The sequence below is a fragment of the Vanessa tameamea genome, chromosome W (assembly GCF_037043105.1).
Source record: "Vanessa tameamea isolate UH-Manoa-2023 chromosome W, ilVanTame1 primary haplotype, whole genome shotgun sequence".
Taxonomy (NCBI): Eukaryota; Metazoa; Arthropoda; class Insecta; order Lepidoptera; family Nymphalidae; genus Vanessa; species Vanessa tameamea.
The window spans coordinates 1,817,948-1,837,932 of record NC_087340.1 but is presented as its reverse complement, the minus strand read 5'-3'; the positions used below and the strand labels follow the sequence as shown (position 1 = coordinate 1,837,932).

Here is a 19,985-nt window from a genome sequence, read left to right as displayed (position 1 = left end):
CGTCGCAGTCTACACGGAGCCAGATAATCGATAGGTCCTGCCCTTCAAGGCTGCCGAGGCGTCGAGAGCAGATATCATCTCTGACGTAAACGCACACCCCAGCTCGTGGTACAAAGGAATGTTCCAATTTGTACCCGGGGTAAGAAAGAAATGTCGTATCGGCAGGAGAGGATATCTGGGTCTCGGTAAGAAAGAGCAAGGCCGGCTTCGCCGTCTCAAGGTGAAGTGAACGGCGTTCAAGTTGGAGTTGAGTCCCCTTATGTTGCAGAAGTCCACAGTGTGGGTGGTAGGGGTTGCCTTATGATGCCTGCTCCGCTTGCCCCGAACAGTGGCGAGCGCAAAATTGCCCCCCCCAGAATTCTGAGGGCAGCCTGGGCATCCCTGCTCAGGTGGTGTACGTCCTGAGCATGGATGCCCAGAGAGGGATTCTCCACCGCAGTCGCTGATGGTACCCTCCTGGGGTAATGAAACCAAATTCTGCACAACCATTATGTTTTGGGGGGGAGGGGGATCGGGCCTCCGGGACTCTCACATACCGGACGAAACGCGGTAGCATAGCTACCACTTTACACCGATTTTGAGTGAGAGAGTGGTACTTCCCCGGGCGTGCCGGCCCATTCGGCTGCAACCCAAAGGTATGCAGTGTGGCACTACCACTAGTTGAGCCATAGTGACACAAAAATCTGAAAAGAAATGATGAAAGAAAATCAAGAATGTGCTGGTTTAAGTAAGTTTGTATGGTATTTTACATGTTTGCGGCTGATTAACAGAGTGACATTGTGTTTTCCATTAATTTTAACAATTTTGTAGGGACCTTTCCAAATAGGGGATAAGGCTTTTCGAAGCCTATGGTGATGTTTCAGATAAACCATGTCACCAACTTTATATTTTGGGCTATATTTTAAAGCGGAAGCATCGTAATGTTGTTTTGCTGTTTCCTTAGCTTTGCTAATTAATTCTAAAGCCTTTTCTCTACTAATTCTCATTCTGTATTGAAGTGCTCGAACATATTCGTGGTAGGTTAAGCTGTTATTACTGTCGTAAAGAGTGTTAGGCAAGGTTGGTTTATAACCGTAGAGGAGTTCATATGGTGTGAATTGGGTAGTACTATGAGGAGTTGTGTTGAAGGCGAGAACGGCTGTTGCTAGATAACAATGCCAGTCGTTCTGGTTTTCGTTTACGAATGATTTAAGGTACTCTTTGAGAGTGGCGTGGCTGCGTTCTAGTGCGCCATTTGTTTGAGGGTGGTAAGGTGACGTAAAGAGAGGTTTAATTTTGAAGATTTCGGTGACTTGTCTAAATAGTTCAGAAGTAAAACACGTTCCTAAGTCAGTAAGTATCATTTTGGGTATGCCAAATAAGGACATAAAATGTACTAAGTTACGGGCAACTTCTTCACTTGTGGAAGAGATCATCGGGTAGACACATAAGAATTTCGTAAGATCATCTTGCAATGTTAGTATGAATTTGAATTTTTGAAAACCAGCATCTGGTAAAGGTCCGACTATGTCTAATGCGAGACGTTCAAACGGTTTTGTGCTTGTTGATGTTATCTCCATAGGGGCCTTGTTATTAGCCCTTAGAGGTTTATTAATTTGACGTAACTTACAATTTTTTACGTAATTTTGAATGTCGCTGCGCATACTTTTCCAATAGTATGAGGATTTGATGCGATTATACATCCTGTTCATTCCAGGGTGTCCGGCTATAGGGGAATCGTGATTGTCTTTCAATATTTTAGGTACCTCGGCAGGAGTAGGATAGGTTATTTGATTTTTATAGATATGAATATTTAAGTTTGTATTATGAAAGATATAGGATATTATATTATAAATTTTAGTGTAGATAAGTTTAGAAAATGGTTCGGAAAAGTCAGGTAGGGCTAAATCCGTTTCACTAGGATTCTCTTCAAGAATTTTGTCCCTTAATTCCATTAATACATCATATACGGTTTTATAATTAGTTTCGTCAAAATGATGAACCTTTGTAAACAATATATAAATAGTTCTATTGTTAACTGTAACTAATTCCACGGTAATAGGAGACCGCTCGCTCGCGAATAAAGTAGCGGTGTCATTCATTTGCGATAACAATTCCTCACAGTAGGGCATAGAATAATCAAAGTCGAGAGAGAATGGACAAGCGATTGATTTATATTTAGAAAGATGTAAGGGTTGAGACTGTTCCTCAATTTTGGTGTTAGATTCTGGCAAAGTTTTTGTAAATTGTTTTTTGAAATAGATATCGTAAGAAGATTTATTGAGATTGATACTGTTCATGACATGTATCGGGATACGCGAAAGAGCATCTGCATTGGAATTCATTTTTCCTTGTTTGTATACGATTTCGTAATCATATTCCTCCAATTTGAGACGCCAACGAATTAACCTGCTTCCAGGATCTTTGACATTAAAAAGCCAAACTAGAGGACGATGATCTGTCACTATTTTGAATTTATTGCCATACAGATAAGGGCGGAAGGTTTTTACAGCAAAAAGGATCGCGAGTAGCTCTTTTTCTGTGGTAGAATAATTCCCTTCCTGTTTGTTAAGGGTCCTAGATGCATAGGCGATCGGTTTGTCTTGACTGATAGGACCTTGCGAGAGTACGGCGCCAATAGCGAAGTTACTGGCGTCTGTGGTAACTACAAAAGGCTGGGAAAAATCGGGGTATTGCAGAAGAGGAGCCGTAGTTAGTTTTTCTTTAAGAAGATTAAAAGATTGTTCTTGTTCGGTTTGCCAATGAAAATTTGTATCCTTTTTTAATAGGGACGTTAAAGGTTTTGTAAGCTTTGAAAAATTTTCGATGAAGCGGCGATAGTATCCGACAAGACCTAAGAAGGATTTGACTTCTCTTGTGTTTTTAGGGGTAGGAAATTCAGTAACGGCTTTTACTTTATCAGGGTTAGGGTGTACTCCTTTGTCCGTAATAATGTGACCAAGATAAGTAACATCTCGGCGAAGAAACTCGCACTTGTCAGGTTGGAGTTTAAGGTTAAATTTACGAAGTCTGACAAAGACTTCATTTAGTTTTGAGATGTGACTGTCGAGATCGTGGGAGTAAATTACACAGTCGTCAAGATATACGTAACAGTGGAGACCTTGTAACCCAGAAAGAGCTGTATTCATTAACCGCTGAAAGGTAGACGGAGCATTTTTTAAACCAAACGGCATACGTGTAAATTCATAATGCCCTGATGTTTGGGTGCCTACTATGGTGAAGCCGGTTTTAGGTGCATCAGCAGAATCGAGCTGAATCTGATGAAAACCACTTGCTAAGTCGAGGGTAGAGAAGTATTTAGAGTGGCCTAATTGATCTAAAATGTCTGTTATTAAGGGTAAGGGGTATATTTCGGTGACTGTTACATCATTAAGAGCTCGGTAATCTATAACGATACGCCATTTTCTTTTGCCAGAGGCATCTAATTTTTTTGGCACCACCCATACTGGGGCGCTCCAAGGAGATTGCGATGGGCGTATAATGTTTTGTTCTAACATCTTTTTTATTTGTGAGTCAACTTCATCTTTGTGACATTCTGGGAAGCGGTAAGATTTAGCGTGGATGGGGGCAACATTACCAGTATTAATTGTATGTTTAAGTGCGTTAGTATAGGTTAGCTGCTCACCCTCTAAATGAAAGATATCCGTATATTTAGAACAACACTCTAATAAGGCAGTTCTCTCTTCACTATTCAGGTGAGAATGTCGTATCTGATCTAATACTCTTTGCATACGGTCGGAAGAGGATGAAGATATAGTATTTATTAGCACTTCTTTGGGATTAAGTGCGTTTTTTGATATCTCTGACCAATCGATTTCAGTTAAATGTACTTTAAAATCTTTAATTTCGATTCGAGAGTCAGTGGTATTTAATACGGAAACATTAACGCGGTTGTTTGATTTTAAAGACACTACACAATTTGCAATGAAAACACCGTCGGTAATAACATGATCTAATACAAGTGATTCCTTTAAATTATGTAACTCCGACGGGTCATTCGAAACCATGCATTCAATTACAACTTCTGAACGAGCAGGTATAATGTATTTAGGAGCCGTATAATGAATGGGTATAGTGAGTGTAACCTTCTATTGTTATTGACTTAGTGGAATAATCGATGTTCGTTTTAAAGAAATGCAAGAAGTCTGTTCCTATAATACCATCTGATTCTAAGTTGATTGCGTCATCAATGATATGAAATTTATAAGAAAAATGGGAATCTAATATATTAAAGTCAATTACACACGACCCTAAGGTTTCACAAAACGTATCATTATCGTTTTTATCTTTAAGTTTTATTATTTCATTTGATAGGTCAGGTTGTATACAAAGACTAGAGCGTTTAATTACGCTGACAGTCGCGCCGGTATCAATTAAGAGGCATAGGGGTTTTGTAGCGTATCGGGTTTTTATAAAAGAATGTGGTAAGGATATCTTATTATTCAAAATACTAGTTTCGTAAATTGGGATATCTGCTTTTGAACATAAATTTGATTTTTTGCCACAAGATTTTGTATCACAATTTAGGGATTGATTTGCATTCTTAGTTTTTTCTAGATTTTTAGGTTGCGATTTATCGGCATCGACATGAGATTTAGTTGTAGGTAAAGATTTAGTATTACAAGATATAGTAGAGCAAGATTTAATATTACAAGGTTTAGTGTTATAAAATTTAGTGTTACAAGATTTAGTATTACAAGATTCAGTATTACAAGATTTAGTATTACAAGATTTAGTAATATAAGTTTTCATAGCACAAGATTTAGGAGTTTTCATAGTTGTGCCGCTATCAAGATGTTTTGGTTTCAGTTGGCACGCCACTGAAACCAAATTTAGTTTTTTGATTCGTCATCAGAAAAAGAATCATGGAAACTTTGAGACTCACATTCACACAAGTGAACATGGCCTTCCTTTGTAATTCGAGGCGACTGCGTGTTCTTTGATTCCACGCGACGTTGGTTATTATATTGTCTCTTGCGACAATCATTAATGTGATGACCAGGTTTTTTACAATAGGCGCAGATTAAGGTTTGAGAAAGTTGTTTATTATTTTGGTCGGGAGGAGAAGACGTTGAAGGTTGAACGAAATAAGATTTATGAAAATGGTGTTCGCGTTTCCTCACATAGCAATCTGAGGAAGAATGACCACTTTTGTGGCAGACGGAGCAGGTTTTGACGGGCTTAGAGTTGTAGGAAGGAACTTTAGTTAGTTTAAAAAGTTTTTCTTCTTCAACTGCCTGTGTGATAGCGTCATTTAGGGTTAAAGGATTCCTACATCTAACGATGGTGGAGATATTGGGATTTAGGCCTAGTAAGAATGTGTTGAGCGCCAAATCTTCCATTGCTCCTATTCGACCAGGGAGTTGAATTTTGTCCTCGCACGAGAACTGAATGTCAGCTTGTAGGCGTGTTAGACAAGCTTCGATACGTAAACCATATTGCGTAACAGTTTCTGAAGGTGTTTGTTTGCAGCTCCGAAGGTCGTGCAACAGATGGCTTGAATGTTTCTTTTCGTCAAAAGTTGATTTTAAAAAAGTTTTTAATTCAGGCCAACTATTAAAAGTTTTTAAGCTACAAGCTATTTGTGCTTTTCCTTCAAGCTATGAAATTATATATTTACAAAGAAAACTTTGTTGCTCTAAGCTGCAGAAAGAAATAGCATTGTCACAGTTTGTTAAAAATGCCGGTAGAGATTCCCTGTCTCCGTTATAAGGCTTGATAAATTTAGTGAGTACATTGAGAGTAATCTTAGGTTCTCCCTTATCAGTCGTTTTGAATATTTAAGTAAACCAAAAGGACAACGATATTGTTTCAAAGAGAAAGCGAATATATATAAGACGTAGGATAAATTTATATATATATAATTTTTTTTTTTTTAGGAAATGAAAAATAATATTTAAGAAAAATGTAGAGATGATATATGAAAGAGGTATAGGAATAGATCACTTACATGAGCGCAGCCAAAACGTTCAACATATTTGTCCACTCGAAAGATGTTTTTCGTAAATAATGTCTTTTAAAATAATTACAAATAGCACGATCCGATGCAGTAGCGATGACACGGCCGGAAGTAATCCGATGCTCGATGAAGAAATATGTTCGAACTTGGAAACGTGATTCGATGTCACGTTGCTGCGATGAGTGAGTTCAACCGGTGGAAAAGATTTGGAATTCTAGAAGTTCTTGTGGTGGTGTGGGCTCACGCATAGAGCGGAGGCTAATCGTCGACCACAGTTTTTGGATGTGATTATAGTACCAGTAGTAGGGTGTGATGCGGGCTCACGCTAAGGGCGGAGGCTGACCGTCGATCACGACTGACTCGTAGCCGCCGTAGTTCTTAAGATGCTAAGGGCTCTCTGTATAGATTCTCCTCAGCATCCCACTTCTGACACCAGTTGTTAGGACGCGGCTGCTGTCAGTCTTTTTTAAAAAAACTCACAAGTACTACACTACCCTTTTTAATCAGAAAGAAATTACAGATGATTTTAGAATTGTCTCAAACTCGTCAGGAAAGATTAATTTTGAATTGATGGCACCGGTAGACTGACTGCGCCACGCGGTTGCAACAAGTTTTATAATAGTCAGAAATGCACACGTTGGCAATAACTGCGGAATAATTCTGAATATAACAGAACGTCAACCACTCCGCCGGAGCGCAGGACCTACTGCTGCAGTCCATGGCGAGGTGGCAGGTAGACCTGGCGGTGGCCTGCGAGCCCTACTACGTCCCTCCCCTACCTCACTGGCTGGGGGACTCGGATGGCACCGTGGCGGTCCTCACGAGGAGCGGAACGGGGCCCCCCCTCTCACTCATCGAGAGGGGATCGGGCTACGTAGTGGTGGGGTGGGGGGAGTACGTCGTCGTCGGTACGTTCTTCTCAGGGTCATAGTAGTGAGAGGCGTCAGAGGGTACCGTACGGTGTCGTGGGCTGCGGCGACACTTCTCGCGGGCGATCCGCCCTGGGAGCTCCAGGCGGAGGTGCTCGCGGAAGTGTACCGGTTCCGGGTCGAGGCGAGGAACCGCGGCGACCGTCCAGGGTCGGCGGAGGTCGGGCGGATCAGGGCTCTAGCCCAGCGAGCCCTGATCGCCCGATGGCAGGAGGACCTGGGGTCACCCACGGCGTGCCTGGCGACAGTGGAGGCGATCCGCCCCCACTTGAGTCGCTGGGTCGAGAGGAAGAAGGGCACACTCACCTTCAGGATGACGCAGGTACTTACCGGGCACGGATGCTTCGGTAAGTACCTGCACGGGATAGCGCGGCGGGAGGTGTCACCCTCCTGCCACGAGTGTGGTGCGCCAGTCGACACGGCGCACCACACCCTGAGTGAGTGTGCTGCGTGGGGGCCCCAGAGGCACACCCTTGCGGCGACTATGGGCGGAGACCTCTCGCTGCCGAACATCGTCAACGAAATGCTCGGTAGCGAGACGCGCTGGTCGGAGATGCGCTCCTTCTGCGAAAACGTGATCTCGCAGAAGGAAGCCGCGGAGCGGGAGCGGGAAGAGGATGCCGCTGCAGACCCGCTCCGCCGAAGACGACCGGGGAGGAGGAAGAAGCGTTACGCGCACCTTCTCCCCCCGCCTCAATAGGCGTCGCAGGGACTAGGGGGGGTCTCAGTACCCCGAGAACCCCCTCTAGGTGTTGGAGGCCCGCATAGGCGGGCCGACCGTCAGGGCGTCACGGTAGCATGCGCAAGCGATCCCGTGGCGCCCGCCGAAAGACGGAGAGGGTACCGCTGGTTTTTTAGTGGGTAAACCCGGCGTACCTGGGCGCACTCGGCGTCCAGGGCTCCGGGGAGTCCCACACACCCCCCCACCTTCCATCACGTGGGGGAAGCGCGTAACGCGTTTTTCCAGCGAGAAAAAAAAAAAAAAGTAGTATAAATACATAAAATTTCATTATATTAGAAAAATACAAAACTGTGGATATTTATTTTTTAAAGCATATTTTTGATGTGTGTTTTAAAATGATCTATTTAACTCACCTTGATTATTAAATCGTTGGTTCTGGACTCGAAGAGGTGTTCTAGCATCGCAGTATCCAAGCTGACCTCTGGCAAGTCGTCCCAAATGAATCCCCCTATTTTGGGTCTGGCTGGGGATGGCACGGGGTTCTCTTGAATTTCCCGCCAGAAAAGTTTTACTGTCTTTTTGTTCTTCTTTAACGTTGAACTGTTAGAATCATTTAATATATCTGATTGTGATGTCATGCTTGGCAAGTTTTTGGGTAAGCTGAAGAAATTGTTTGGTGGAGGCCTAATGGCGGGAGCATGTTAGGTGGAGGAGGGGGCAATAGGTTAGGTGGAGGAGGAGGGATAGCATTCGAAGTTGGTGATTCCATCTCCTCATCTGAACCGTATCTGAGATCTGAAAAATCCAGGTCACACGAGTGGAATTCCCTGTTGATGCAGCCCTTTCTCAACTCTTCCCAGTGTAAATCATTTTCTGATACTTTAATTTCGTGTAGTTTTGTACTTTTCTCTATGGCTGGACTTTTTATTATTTCTGTGAAGTTGACGTTTATTTAGAAAAAGACGATATTTAGACGTTTCGGAATCTTTGATCAAAGTTAGATTGCAAGATATAATTTAAAAAAATATATATTTTACGTAATATGTATCAAAATCTAAAAGAATATAAATAGTTTATAAAAAGATTTTTAATAAATGTAATTAATAATAACCTTTAGATGTTGATTTGGCTAATTCTTCTTTGGCTTTCGATACGATTCCTGCCATTTCGGAGACCCTTATAGGCTTCTCTTCCGTGGAGGGAGTTAGGGGACTTGTCAACCTCTGAGCAAGGTCTTTAATACTGTGCTCTCGATTCAGCAGGATCTCCCTGTCATCTTTTGGGTCTGGGGAGAAGTCTTGTCCGGCCCTCACCGTGGACAGAATATCGGTTGTGTTGACGCTGTGACCCAAAGTCCCATTCTGGATCCTCTGTTTCAATCCGGTTGTGTATCTTTGGTTTCCTAAACATAATACATTATGATAGGGGTTGTTTGTAAATAAAAAAATTTAAATGAATTGAATAAAAATTATAGTAACGGAAAAATGGAAATAAATTTAGCGAAAAACATGATAAGCGCAAATTAGTGGGTTAGCGAATGCACAAACCATTCATCAGAACTTCCGGTATGTAACTGGGTTTGGTTCTGTTTGTATAAGTCATCTCCTCCTCTTGTCCATTGACGTCATTGGAATTGTATATGACGGTACCATTAACTGTACCGTTTATGGTGTATTTTACGCTCGAATTAGTGAATGTGCCATTGGTGTTTGTGTAAGTTCCGTTATTGTTGTAGGTACGATTCAGGGTCCACTGGTCGTTCTTCTCAAACAGCCCATTGTAAATTCCATTCGAGTTATTCAGCAGTTCTTGCTGTTGTATAATGTGATGCGCCTGTCTTGCGTACCTGTCTGGTTTCAGGTTTAGACTTCTTCGCCTCAGTGAAGTTATCACAGACTCATCTAGTTGTCTATGAAGTGGAGAAGAGTTTGTTTTTAAAATGACTAATATGAAATAGTACGAAATATTGAATATTTTTGATATTTTAAAAGCATAAAAGAGTCTGAGTGAGCAGTGGATAGCGCTGGAGGAAATTGGTGGTCGTCATTAGAAGATACTCGTTATATATAAGGTCCACATTGCTGAAGTATAACCTTACAAGATAATTACTAAAATACTTATGTGTTATAGGTCTATTCAATCACGAAGACGTGCTCACAACGTTAAATGATCGCTGCTTAATAAAATAAGTTTATCAAATATAACTTAATTTGATTTTTTTTGCTGTGTTTAGTTTCTGTCGTCTCACGCTAAGATTTATAATAATCACAAGCGTCTCTCAGTCATAGTAATGCACACCGATAATAATTGAAACTTGATGGGCGACTCCGTCGTGAGTGAATAGGTAGATTATTCTAAATAATTGTTAGCACGGTTTTGTTACATACTTGAGCGCGGTTCCAGTTTCATCACCATCTTCATACAGAAGCACAGCTTCGAATATTTGCAATTGCCTTAGGAGATCTAAGTCTGTCCCTTGCTTGGACATGTACAGCTGTATGATGTCATCGATTCCCTGGTCCTGTAGGGAGTCCACTTGGTCGTAGTACATGTCTCTATCGGGCACATTATTGAGGCATCGATTAATCAGCGTTGTAGCGTAAATAAGGAGTTCCGTGTCGGATGCATCGAAGTCTTGAAGGATTTTCATTACGTTTAACCACGGCTGTCTGCTGTTGGAATTATCTACGGCGGTGATGGCGTCGATGAGGATGAGACAATTTTTCTCCGTGTATTCTACAAAGACTAGAAGAAGTTTGAGAGCAGTTTTGACGACATGTCTGAACTTGCTGGAGATGAGGGAGTATAGCCACTGGACGCAACGCTTGTGACTCATGACGCCGTGCATGCCGTCGACATAAAGAAGGATATGTAAAATAATATGATATTATGAAGACATACACAATAAAGGTATCGGCACGATTGATGATTGATGATTGATGAAAATTTGCACAACTGCCTAAAAGTCAACAAGAAAGATCTGATGATAAGATGATGTATATAATCTTATGTTGAATAATATGCTTTATTTATTAATGTATTTTGTACAAATGATTTGAATTAAATCGGCAGAGTTACAAATGCCTGCGGAATTTTATTATAGAAACGGATACCTTGACACAAGAAGAATTTACTGACTTCGCAGGGTCGTTATAAGCTACGTTACGTACATACAACAACAAAATATAATGTTGTTGTAAATATGTATATTGTGATGTAACAGTGAGTATTCCTACTTAGTCTGTAGCTTCAAGTTTATAAATAGACCATAGTGCTCTCTTTTATAAAATAAAAACTGATTTAATATCTGTAGCCAAAAGTAATATGCCATATGATATATAACTATGAAAATAACCAAAATAAACTAAACGAGCGGTATCAATATTGGTTAGTTGTCTAACTTTCCTAACCGCGTATGCTGCTGAGCTGAGTCTTCCAGTAAGGGACCATTAATGAGGACTCCAGTGAAACTTAGAATCCAATGCTATTTCTAAAAACACTGTAGTATAAAGACAACCACCGTTAAATGATATATTATATATAGCTTTCTAACATTTGGTGGGGTAAAAACCACACGTTTTGTTTTTTGAGCATTCAAATCTAAGTTATTTATTGTGAACTAATCGTATATCTGTGATAATGCACTGTTTACATCGTCATAGTTAGTTTTTTCAGTCGACCTTGAAAATCAGTGAATTATCGTCAGAAATTAATACTATATCACAAATAACTTTAACATATTACACAAAGAAAGATCATTTACATATTCTTGCGGAACCTAATTTTTTAGCGTAAATCCACAAGACTTTATTCCATTAATGAAAACTTGTTGGAGTCTTTGACTTAAGTATGAACATGAAGCGATGAGATCGAGAGCTTTACCTTTAACATCGCAGTATTTGAGCTTACATAGAAGCTTTTCTAGTACAATTAAATCCTATTGTCATATTAAATTAATAAATACACTATAGTATTCTGTGAATTTTTTAAATTTATTTTTTAAAAATCTAGCAGTATCTAATGCCGGTGATTTTAAGTGAAATGTTTTTTTTTATTGGGTATTGTTTTGGTGTTAAGGTTGAATTAGCTTGCAGGACGATTATGTTTTTAAAGAAAACCACGATATGTGTTCACTTATACGTTGTTTATTTGCGACTGACTCAAGAAATAAACAGATCGAGTACTACACTAGGTTCGAAGTAATAATTTGTTTATATATCAAAGAAATACTTAACATTCCGCCCACCAAAAGGACTATCAGGTCCTTTTACAGATAATCTAGACAAATGCATTTATATAAATCAAAATATTAAATATGTACGCTAAGCGAATTGAATAAGCTAAACGAACTACAAGTAAAAGTATGTTATTTAATCAAATTAATAATACAATCAAGTAATCATAAAAAACAATACTAAGAATAAGAATAAACAAAATATAAAAATGGTTCTACTTTACTCAGTGCTAACTGGAAAATGACATAATTTCGTGATTGGTCTTTTTACTAAACTATTACCAGATTTTACGCTGTATACTCTCGTACATCCATCGTCACCAGGATGCTTATCCACAATACGTCCCAATGACCATTTGCCGGGAGGCAAACCATCGGTCTTTATCAAGACTATATCGCCTATTTTTAATTCCTCAGTCTTTTTTAGCCATATAGGACGTTGCTGTAATCTCGAGAGATACTCTTGTTGCCACTTTCGCCAGAAATCACCGAGCAACTTCTGCGTATATTGCCATCTTGATAGATGATGTACTTTTGAATCCTTAAAGTCTGGTGAAGGTACGACAATTGGTGGTTCTCCGATTAAGAAATGGCCAGGAGTAAGAGGTTCTATCGAATCTGCATCAGTATTATCTATAGGACATAGCGGACGAGAGTTTAAGCAAGCCTCAATTTGGCACAACACCGTGGACATTTCTTCGAAGGTAAGGTTGTTGGTCAGTACTCTTTTTAGGTGGTATTTCACTGATTTGACTCCAGCCTCCCATAAGCCACCGAAGTTTGGTGTGTAAGGTGGTATAAAATGCCATTGAGTTCCATCTAATGCCAATTCGTTTGCTATGTCACCCTCAAATGTCAGATTAGCGTCTTCCCAGGCTATCGCTAGCTCCTTATTGGCTCCTACAAAATTTCTTCCCTGGTCACTCCATATGTGTGTGCATTTCCCTCTTCTAGGTACGAAGCGTTTGAATGCAGCAATAAATGCTTCGGCACTCAGATCTCCTACTAACTCTAAGTGTATGGCTTTAGTTGACATACAAACAAAGACTGAGATGTATGCCTTCTGAAGTTTCATACCTCTTCCCCTTGACATTAATATTTGAAAGGGACCGGCAAAATCCACTCCACTATGTAGAAAAGCCCGTGTAGGAGTAACTCTCTGCTTGGGTAGGTCTCCCATGATCTGAGTCCGGAAAACTGATCTCTGTCTTGCGCATATCAAACACTTGTGGATGCATGTCTTCACTAAACCCTTGGCTCGTATAATCCAATATTTGTTATGTAAGTAACAAAGCATCAATTGAACGCCTCCATGCAGCGTTCGAGCATGTGCATCGGCAACAATCAGGGTAACTAATTTACTTTTGTTTCCTAAAATTATAGGGTGTTTAACTAGTTCATCTAAATTTGCATGCCGAAGGCGACCGCCCACTCTGAGGATATCATTCGCATCCAAGTAAGGATTGAGTGTCTTAATAGTACTGTCTCCTCTTACAGCTTAGTTCCTTTTTAATCTATCTATTTCATTTCTAAACTCTTCATTTTGTACTAATTTAATACAGGACGAAAGTGATTTCTCTAATTCTTCTGTTGTAAAATTTTCATCTACTTGCTCTAAGTTTCTTTTAAAATTTAAAAATCTTCGGCAGTAGGTAATAGTTTTTAACAATTCTTTTAGACATCTAAATTACTCTATTTGTGACATTAATCCCTTCCCTGCTTCCTCTTCCTGTTGTAATTTTAAATTAATTTGTATTTTTTCTTTTTTTATTTCTAGGTCTGTATATACATCTGTTTGTTTTAATTTTATTTCTTTTTCAGAAAGCCAAGCTGGACCTTTCCACCATAGATCAGCATTCTTCAAGTCAGCAAGTAACATTCCTCTGGACGCTATGTCTGCAGGATTTTCTTCAGACGAAACATGATACCAACGGTTATTATTGAGGTTTTCAATAATTTCTACTACTCGGTTTGCTACGAATGGCTTCCATCTATTCGGTTCCCCAGACAGCCACGCAATTACAATCGACGAGTCTGTCCAGGCATACATTTGTGTCATCTGTATCCTCATAGCTTGTCCGATTTGTTTTAGTAATCTTGATAACAACAATGCTCCTGACAACTCTAATCGTGGTAAAGATATTGTACGTAATGGTGCGACTCTAGTCCTCGAAGCAATAAGCTTAGTCCTGATGAAGCCATCTGCAGTTTTTATTCGGATGTATGCGACTGCTGCATATGCTTGCATCGAGGCATCACTAAAACCATGGATTTGTATTTCAGTGTCAGAACTAATTGTTCCAAGCCATCGGTCAATATGAATTTGTTCAACGTTTTTAAAATCTTCACGAATAATCATCCATTCTTCTTCTAATTTATGACTTAATTTATCATCCCAATCCACCTTTTCTACCCATAGCCTTTGTATGAGTGTTTTAGCTTTAATTAAAATTGGGGAAATCCATCCTAATGGGTCGAATAATTTTTGAATATCGGATAAGATTATTCTTTTCGTAATATTTGTTTGATGAAGTGGTAAGTTACATCGATATGTGAAATCATCTGATCCTAAGTTCCAAATCAATCCAAGTGCTTTGACTGTACCATCCAGTTTTATATCCAAATGTGCATGAGTTGTTCGTTGACTGGGTTCAATGGATCTCATAAATTCAGGACAATTCGATGACCATTTTGAAAGTTTGAAGCCACCCTTTCCGAATTTAGAAGATATTTCTTTTGCTGTAATGATTGCATTGTGTGTTGTGTCATCTCCTGACATCAAATCGTCCATATAGAAATCTTCTTTTATAATTCGCGCAGCTTTAGGATGATTTTTGCCTTCATCTTCGGCGATTTGATGCAGAATTTTAACTGCAAGGTAAGGTGCAGAAGCAGTACCAAACGTGACGCGAAGCAAGTGATATTCTTTAATATTTTTTGATGAATCTTCTCTCCACAGAATTCGTTGAAAGGTATCGGCATCCTCTTTATATACCATAATTTGTCTGTACATCTGTTGAATGTCACTTGCGTAACATACACGTTTCGTTCTCCATCTCATAATCAAATTCCTCATGTCTTCTTGGAGTTGTGGTCCCAAAAGAAGTTCATCATTAAGTGAGACGGAGTTTGAACCCTTCGCAGAAGCATCAAACACAACTCGTGTTTTCGACGTGTCTTTATCTTCGCGGACTACTGCGTGGTGAGGTAAGTATACAACCCTTTCTTTATTTGTTTCATTTTCAGGTATTTCTTCCATATGTTGCAGTGTTAAATATTCTTTCATAACTTTAATGTATTCTTCTTTCAGCTGTGGTGATCTTCTAAATCTTTTTTCTAATTGCAGTAACCTTTTTGTAGCGACTTCCTTAGTGTTCCCGTCAACTGATATTGGATTATTTGTTTTAAAAGGTAGTTTTACAATATATCTTCCTTCTTTTGTTCTTGTATATGTCTCTTCATATAATTTTTCACACATTACTTCTTCTTTTGTATACTTTCTTTTATTATCAGTGTCTATCTCCCACAGTGATTTCAGCATGTTGTCCACATCTACTTGATGATGGAGAACCAGAAATGATTCTTCTTGTTGCTTCGTGTCTATCTCTCCAAACAAGATCCAACCCAAGTGTGTCTTTTGTGCACAAGGAGAACCTGCTGGACCCTTGATCAGGGGTTGTTGTAGAATTTGTGCATATTCCTTTACGCCTAGAAGCAAATCTATAGGACCTGGTGTATGGAAGCTAGAATCTGCCAGGTTGAGTCCTTCTAGGTGTGGCCATTGGTGAACAGATACAGCTTTGGATGGGATCTTAGTGGTAAGGTGCTTGCTCATAACATAAGCTTGTATATTAAGCTCAAAATTAGAATTCCAAATGGAACCTATCTGTAGCGTTACTACATGTTTAACATTTGTTTTTGTAGATCCTACTCCAATGATACTTCCTCTCGCTGATTGTTTGTTAAGATTGAGCATTTGAGCCGCCTTCTCCGTTATAAACGATGCCTGCGAACCTTGGTCTATTAGCGCACGTAGAACAACTGTATGATTTTGCTCGCTTCTAGTTATTACCGTTGCTGTCGCTAGTAGTGCTATACCCGTGTTTTGTCCAATACTGTAATGAGACGCTACCATTGTATTGACTTGCAATTCTTCTTCTTGTTCTTCTACGACGTGGTGTGATACCTCCGGTTGAATTGAGCTCGACGATACTGGAGTATCAAATTTCTTCTTATCGTGTAGAAGAGTATGATGGCGTCGTTTGCATATCCTACATGACTGGGACAATCTACATTGATGTGCTGAATGTCCCGGTACTAGACAATTAAAACTGAGGTTGATTTTCTTTACATAATCACATCTTTCAGTAGGTTGCAGTTTAGAAAATTCCTTGCAGTGGCAAAGTGCGTGGTCTTCCTTACATAGATAACAAAATTTTTTACATGACGTAGCAACATGAAAAGATCGTTCCTTCACAGGTTTTTCACGTGGACCCGATGACGTTACAAGTTCCAAAGTGCGGTATTTTGATTGCAAAAACTTCTTTAAATCACTCCAGGTAGGTAATTCTTCTGTGTCTTCCTTGTAGGCATTTTGTTCCCAGTCTTTATGTGACTCTGGGTCCAACTTCTGTACCACTAGAAAAATAATTAAAGGATCCCAAGAATCCGTGGAAATATTTAAATTTTGTAAATTATTTAAACAATCTGTCGTGACGTCTAATAAATTTTTTATTTGAACTGATGATTGAGAATTAATTTTCTTCTGATTAAATAATTTTTTCAAGACTGAGTTTATTATTAATCTTTTATTACCATACCTCGACTTTAAAATACTCCATGCTTGTTCATAATTTTTATGTGTTATTTTTACGTGTTTTAACAATGTTTCGGCTTCTCCAGTAATGCTAGTCTTTAAATAATGTAATTTTTGAACATCACTTAATGAAGTATTTTCATGCACTAATGAAACAAATAAGTCCTGGAACGTAAGCCATTCTTCATAATTTCCGCTAAACCTAGGTAATTCAATTCTCGGCAACCTGATGAGTTGGTCTGAATTATTTGCGTTCGAACTTGTACTTGAATTTTGCGATACAGATGATCCAGAAGATGAGGTTAATATATCACGTAAATCTGCCACCAATATCAAATATAAGTCTTCGTAAATAAAATAATCTTCGTTAACGAAGTACGGTAATATTGACCTTTGTTCCTTGGGCGTTATTTGAGTTAAATCCTCGTGAGTTTGCTTAAAAGATGACCAATACTCTTCGATAACTTTAATTCTTGCTTCGACGTAACCCTTTGTTAAGCGTGATTTCGGACATTTTTTCAAGTTAATTTGAGTTTTCTTTAATTTTGTTGCAATATCTTCTAATATATTTAATAATTCCGCAGTAGTACTCATCGTTATCGCTCGGGTCTCGGTTCCTTGTGTTCTCGACGGGCGATCGTAGCTCAGGTAATTAGTTCACGATCCGGCTCGAATTCGACCATATGTTTTGGTGTTAAGGTTGAATTAGCTTGCAGGACGATTATGTTTTTAAAGAAAACCACGATATGTGTTCACTTATACGTTGTTTATTTGCGACTGACTCAAGAATTAAACAGATCGAGTACTACACTAGGTTCGAAGTAATAATTTGTTTATATATCAAAGAAATACTTAACAGGTATATTATCAAAAAATATTTCAAATAAATTTGAAACTTCGAATTCTGAATTTTTATATCTAATACCTGTGTTCAATTTGATTGGTACCATTTCCTTTTTAGATTTTCCGCAAATATTTTTATGTAGACACTCGTTCGTATATTTTATGTATTCTTTATCAGATGATAATCCCATTGGAGCATTGTCACTGTAGTTGCATTATTATGAATTATCAACATTTATAATTGCACATATTATTTTATTCTTGTGTGTGATATAATAATATCACTGAATTTTAATTCGAATTTAATAAAAAAAAAAGGATTTTTTTGACATTACGTATGTAATCGAATCTACCTTATGATACAAAAAAAATACCGGTGCGTTTCATTTCAAAGAAAAAATATCGATATTTTTAAGTCAAACTTATTTTAAGCTTATATTTACCTGGCCGAGAGCTCTTAGAATGTAGTCCAGGTAGTTGTGATCTGGCATGGTGGCGACTTGCATGAGGCAGTCGAGGCCCTTGTTTGCGACGAACTCGTGCACCAGGTCCTTGTCCGACTGCAGGATCTGCTTGAGCGTGAACAACGCCCGTCGCAGCTCCCGCCCCTGGGAGTGTAGTAATCTCTCTAAGAAATTAACAAAAACTAGAAGTCATTATTGTTACAATTTTTTTATGATATATCAAACATGTATACTACGAGTATGATTGATGATGTGTGACTACGAAGTCATATGTATATGTTACAATTTTTAATTTGCATTGATTTCGTGTTTTTTTTATATAAAATAATTGTAACAGCATTGATAGCGCGATTTAGGTTTGCGAGATATGGCAAACTTCTTAATCCTTACACAATATAAAAATTGTCATATGGAAATATAATTATCATATGTTTATCATATATACTCTAGTTTCGTTATGGTTTAGAAATCGGTTAAAATAAGCAAATAAAAGGGTATCCTACGTCTTGGTGATCCAAATATCTCGATTTTTAACTTGTCGCTATGAAAATTTCCAGACATTTCCGGCCGAGGCCTGATGCTATACAGACGTGTCGATCTTTTGGCCGCATCATTATGTTACGAGATATTTTTTTGTAATTTTTTGTAATCTTTCTTGTAAATAAATATATTAAGTTAAAATAGTGTAATAGTAATTAGGCACTTGTTTTTTTATTATATTATTTGTTATAAATTGTAATTGTGTAAATATGGGAAATAAAGTGAAACGCGTGAGGAAAACTAAAAAACGTTTATATAAATTAAGCGCCGAACATACATATGAACGATATTAAATGGTAAGAATATTTTATTCGTAAACATATTTTTTTTATATATAATTTTAAATATTGAAAACATCTATTAGAAAAAATGTGCAATCAGTTCGCATAGAATCAGATTTTTCGAGCTATATTTTAAATATTACGATACAGTATTTGGTCAAAGTATTGTTAACATCAAACGAGACTTAGTACATTCGATCCCCATGAACTCGAAGCAATTTGATATTTTTCATTAAAAGTACTATGGGGCATGATAAGATACATATTTTTTAAATACATCATTTTATAAGTAATAAAAATATAATTACTAACATATATTTATTTTTTACAGAATAAAGAAAGTCGAAAACAATAACACGGAAGCTATTTATATTGCGTAAGAGTTTAATTTTATCGATTTTGTTTATAATAGGAATTAAAGTTATGTATGAACTAACTTTAATAATAAAAAAAAGTCGTAAAAAAAATGTAATTGTTGTGAACCAGAGAACTAGAATATTTAGAAGTGTCATTTGTACGTAATTCAAAAATTTTAATTTTTTTGTAACGTCCGCCATATTCGATTGAATATGGCAGCAATTCATGAATCGTGCATTGTCATCGAGACTAAATATGTGTGCCAACTTTCAGCTCCATAGCTTCAGTGGAAGTGGATGTAATATTGATTGCAAGATTCCAGGACATATGTACAAAATGTAAAGTAAAAAAAATGTAAAAAAATTAACACTAAATGTTTTTTTTTTGTAGTGCCAAATATTTATGTATAAATATTTATATATAAATATTTATTTTAAGTTTAATTAAATCAGTTTTATTTTTTAATCATTTTCGAATAACAGTCAAAAGCAATACAAATAATTCTAATATCCTATCTATTTTTATGAGATTTATGATTAAACCTCCAGCCACATTCGATCTGGAATTTTAGTAAACAAACCATGAGTCATCATAATTAGGGTTGATACACTCTTAATAAAAAGTAATTATTATTATAATTACAATTATATTCATTATAACACAATTTCCTGTTTAAACACAAAAATTTTAATATAATACAGAATCCAAAAATTTTATTTAGCAGGTCAATACATAATTTATATGAAAATTAGCTTAAAATAAAAGTTTAAAAATCTTTAATTACCACTATAATATTACTACAAAACTAACAACCCTATATTTTAATACTGACGTAAAGAAATCGCAGGTTTGTAATATTTGGAGTGTTTTTTAAGCAATT

At 37.8% G+C, this 19,985-nt stretch overlaps 1 pseudogene; it reads right to left on the bottom strand.

Annotated features, from left to right (window-relative positions):
- LOC113403232 (FH1/FH2 domain-containing protein 3-like) overlaps positions 1–19,985 on the bottom strand; it is a 195,534-nt pseudogene that overhangs the window by 164,360 nt on the left and 11,189 nt on the right.